This window comes from Nicotiana tomentosiformis, chromosome 3 (genome assembly GCF_000390325.3).
Source record: "Nicotiana tomentosiformis chromosome 3, ASM39032v3, whole genome shotgun sequence".
In the NCBI taxonomy this organism is placed as follows: domain Eukaryota; kingdom Viridiplantae; phylum Streptophyta; class Magnoliopsida; order Solanales; family Solanaceae; genus Nicotiana; species Nicotiana tomentosiformis.
In genome coordinates, this window is record NC_090814.1 from 81,173,687 (window position 1) to 81,179,231 (window position 5,545).

Sequence of the window (5,545 nt, forward strand, 5' to 3'; positions counted from 1 at the left end):
ATGTACCCACCAAAATTACCGACCAACTTTGGTCGGTAATTCTAAAATCAGAATTGAAAAACGGGGGGAACCCCCATTTCTCTCTTATTTTTTCCTCTCCTTCTCTATTTCCCTCACTCAGAACCTTCTCCTCTCCTTCTCTATTTCCCTCACATAAATCTCATTCTCCACCCCGCGTCGCCACCGCCCAGCCGTCGCCGTCGCCGCTGCCACTGCCACTGCCGCCCCTCTCCTTCTCAATCTCCTAAAAATTCTAGGTTTGAATTACAATCTATTTATTTATTATTTCTAGGTTTTGTTAATTAGTTATGAATTAGTTTCAATTGATTAGTGTTTTAATTATTTGAACATTGCATTTTATTGAGGATTAGGGTTTAGGTCTTTTTTTAATTAGTTTTATTAACTAATTAATTTTATTAATTAGTCAATTAGTTATGAATTAGTTTTAATTGATGAGTGTTTCAATTTTGAGTTTGTATTGTCTTGAATAGTTAAGTTAGAATTGAATTATTAACTTTGTATTGTCATGAATAGTTTAGTTAGAATCTAGGGTTTACGATTTGTTCTTGTGAATTGAACTTTTAGGGTATGGGTTGAATTTATTTAGTTTAGTTAGTTTATATTTAAACTCGTAGGATATGAATTGAAATTTTAGTTTTTAGGATTTGTTCTTGTGAATTGAACTTTTAGGATATGAATTAAACTTTTAAGATATGAATTGGACCTTTTGGATATGAATTGAACTTTTAGGATATAAATTGGTGAAATTAGGAAAAAATAATTATCTTGAATTAACTAAAAAAGATATAATTAATTTATAATTATAGAATAAATTAATTTGTTCTTGTGAATCGAACTTTTAGGGTATGGGTTGAATTTCTTTAGTTTAGTTAGTTTATATTTAAACTCGTAGGATATGAATTGAAATTTTAGTTTTTAGGATTTGTTCTTGTGAATTGAACTTTTAGGATATGAATTAAACTTTTAAGATATGAATTGGACCTTTTGGATATGAATTAAACTTTTAGGATATAAATTGGTGTAATTAGGAGCCAATTATTATCTTGAATTAACTAAAAAAGATATAATTAATTTATAATTGTAGAATAAATTAATTTGTTCTTGTGAATCGAACTTTTAGGGTATGGGTTGAATTTCTTTAGTTTAGTTAGTTTATGTTTAAACTCGTAGGATATGAATTGAAATTTTAGTTTTTAGGATTTTTTCTTGTAAATTGAACTTTTAGGATATAAATTGGTGTAATTAGGAGCCAATTATTATCTTGAATTAACTAAAAAAGATATAATTAATTTATAATTATAGAATAAATTAATTTGTTCTTGTTTTATTTGTATAGATGGAATATCGTACTTGGATGTACAATATGAATTATCCTAATCGGCGGGGATTGCGGGAGAATTTTGTAGAAGGAGTTGATGACTTTATTAGATATGCAATGTCACTTCCATCATACCAAAGTGAAGGAGTAATTAGGTGCCCTTGTGTCAGGTGCGATTGTATGAAGTTTAAATAATCGGAGGAAGTTAAGCTTCATCTTTATAGGAAGGGGTTTATAGAGAATTACTTTGTGTGGACTAATCATGGAGAGATCTGTCACGACCCAATTTCACCTGTAGGTCGTGATGACGCCCAACACTACAGTTACGCAAGCCAACTAATAATTAAGCATACATCGATAAAATTTAAAACAAAGAAAATATAAACCCAAGCTCTACCAATGTATGTGCCAAGACCTGGTGTCACAAGTGAATGAGCATCTAGTAGATTATACAATACTCCAGATACTGTCTGAAATAAAATAGACAGAATATATATATAAGAAGAGACACTGGTAGCTGCAGAACGGCTCGGAAAGGCACTCACCGCTATGCCTCGGGATGACGTGGGTATACGATGATAGGTCCTCCACTAGAAACTGCCTCAGGTCCTGCACAAAAAGTGCAGCAAGTGTAGTATGAGTACGTAAACAACGTGTACCCAATAAGTATCAAGCCTAATCTCGAAGTGGTAGAGACGAGATGGCCGACTTTGACACTCACTATGGGTTAATTCCTTAACAAGCAAGAATAATAATTCATTAAATTCCAAGGATTTTTCAAATATACTTATTAACTTCACAAGTTGAAATAAATTATTAAAGTATCGTGTAATTATTATTATTAAGCACGATTTCTACCGAGGACGTACGACCCGATCCAGAGTGTCGTGTACACTGCCGAGGGACATGCAGCGCGATCCATAGATGCATCTATCCTGCCGAGGCGTTCGGCCCGCTCCACAAGAAAGGAAGATATTTTCTTATGTGCCTCCGGAAGGAGAGTATATTCATTATAAGTTGAATTTGGGAGGAGAATAATTTCTTTTAACAATTAATTGATTTAAACATACAATCAAGCCTATGAGATTTCCATCCTTTAATATCTTTATCTAACAATTCAAAATATATTCATATAGATATCAATTAATATAAATAAATCAAAGAATACAATTTACACAAGTAAGGCATACTTTGAGTCCTAAACTACCCGGACTTTAGCATTAATAGTAGCTACGCACGGACTCTCATCACCACGTGCATACGTAGCCCCCCACAATTAGCAACAATTATTTAATTTTAATCACATATGAGGTAATTTCCCCCTCACAAGATTAGACAAGAGACTTACCTCATCTTTCTCCAATTTAATCCACTATAAGGCCTTTTTCACGATTATCCAACTCCGTTTGGCTCGAATCTAGCCAAAATAATTCGATACAATCACTAAAAATTATAGGAAATAAATTCTATAAGAAAATACTACATTTTTAATAAAAATCCCGAAATTAATTACAAATTCGCCCGCGGGGCCCATATCTCGGAATCCGGCGAAAGTTACGAAATCCGACAACCCATTCAATTACGAGTCCAACCATACCAGTTTCACTCAAATCCGACTCCGAATCAATACCGAAATCTCAAAATTTCGTTTCTATGAGATTTCTAGATTTTTTTTTTCCAAATTTCAATCTCAAAACACTAATTTATGGTGAAAACAATGATATACTTGTATATGTAGACCAAATACGAGTTAGAATCACTTACCCCCAATATTTTTCCCTTGAAAATCTGCCAAAAGTCATCTCTGCTCATGCTCAAGTTCGTCAAAAATGGCAAATGGGATGAATGCCCTCTTTTTATAACACTATCCAGCAGCCTTCGGAACTGGCCCTCGAACTGGGCCTCGATCGCGGCATCGAACATGTGCCCTCGATCAGGGCATCGAGGTTGTACCTTCGATCAGGGCATCGAGCTTGGGTCTCGATCATAGCCCTCGAGCCATACCTTCGATCATGCCCTCGAGATGGACCTTCGATCAGGGTATCGAGGTTAGGCCTTCGATCATAGCCTCAATCATGGCATCGAGCTTGAACCTTCGATTGTGACCCTCGATCTTGGCCCTCGAGATGGACCTTCGATCATGGCTTCGATACACTAGCTCGAGCCTGTACCTCGTCAACCCTGGGCTTGATACCTGGGCTCGATATCTGGGCTCGATATCTGGCTCGATATCTGGGCTCGATCACAGCCCAGAATGTCCAACAGAAGAGGAAAAATTGTATCAGCTTTTTAACTCAAATATTTGATCCGTTAACCATCCGAAACTCACCCGAGGCCCTCGGGACCTCAACCAAATATACCAACAAGTCCTAAAACATCATACGAACTTATTCGAACCTCTAAATCACATCAAACAATGCTAAAACCATGAATCATACCCCAATTCAAGCTTAATGAAACTAAGTTTTCAACTTCTACATTCAATGTCGGAACCTATCAAATCAACTCCGATTGACCTCAAATTTTACACACAAGTCATAAATTACATAACCGAGCTATAAAAATTTTTGGAACAGGATTCCGACTCTGGTATCAAAAAGTCAACTCCCCTCTCCAATGAATTCTGCCGATTATTGATTTCTTAAAGGCCTTTAATGATTGGTTTTAGGGTATTATTTAGGGTATTATTTATATTTAAGTAACTAAAAAAGTATATAAAATTTATATAATTTTTGTATATAACATACAGAATGTATATATATACAAAACATATATAAATTTTATACATATTTTCGGCTATTGTTTTTTTCAGCGGCTGTCTCGGCCCGAAATTCCCACCTTCGGACAGTGATGGCGCCAAACATTTCACTTGCTAGATAAGCCAACGTTAGAATAATATTATCCATTTTTAAAAAATAAATAAATTTATTAATAACAAGAAAACAAATGCGGAAGCAAAATTTGAAATATAGTGAAATAATCCATAAAAACAACGGTGTCTAAATACCATCCCAGAATTGGTGTCACAAGTGCACGAGCTTCTAGAACAAATACAAATAAAGGTCTGAATAAAATAAAGATGTCTGGAAATGAACACACAGCTAAAGTAAAATAGACGGGGACTTCAGAACTGCGGACGCCATGCAGTTATACCTCAAGTCTCCTCTGGTAACTGAAATCCGAGCAAGTCTATGGTACGCCGCCGTGACCAACTCCAAAATCTGCACAAGAGTGCAGAGTGTAGTATCAGTACAACCGACCCCATGTACTGGTAAATGCTGAGCCTAACCTCGACGAAGTAGTGACGAGGCTAAGGCGGTTCACTTACATTAACCTGTACGCAATATTAATAACAACAATAAATAATAGAAATAAATCAGGTAACTCATTTATAATAATTGAAGCCAACTCAACAGTCATAATCCATTATTATTTCAACCAATTTTGTTGCAGCGTGCAACCCGCTCTCCCAATATATTCCTTTTAATCAAGTCTGTCGTATATTTATTTCAATCAAGTATATATAGACTTTTTAATAAGTCTGTTGTGCGTGCAATCCGATCCCCCAATATTGACTTTTAATAAGTCTGTTACGGCATGCAATCTGATCCCCCAATATTGACTTTTAATAAGTCTGTTGTATATTTATTTCAATCAAATATATATAGACTTTTTAATAAGTCTGTTGCGACGTGCAATCGGATCCCTCAATATTGACTTTTAATAAGTCTGTTGCAGCGTGCAATCCGATCCCCAAATATTGACTTTTAATAAGTCTGTTGCGGAGTGCAACCCGATTCTCCAATATGAACTTTTTAATAAGTGTGTTGCGGCGTGCAACTTGATCCTCCAATATATCCATTTCAATCAATTCTAATAGAAGACATTTCCCCAATAAATGCAACAATTAATATAAAATTATAAGACAACAAGCATACAATAATTATGATTTAATTATGAAACAAACAATGACAAATAGCAAACTATTATAGAAATCAGGGTGAAAATAGTCAGTTTAATATTTAATATGCTAAATGTCAAATAACAATTAAAACACATAATTCAAATAGCATGTAACAATTAATGTAGGAATTCAAGAATTAATATTTGATAAAGAATAGGAGAGAAACAATTATTATAATAATTAATTTATAATTTTTTAAGTAAGCAGGTAAACAATTAATTTCACGACGTATAGACACTCGT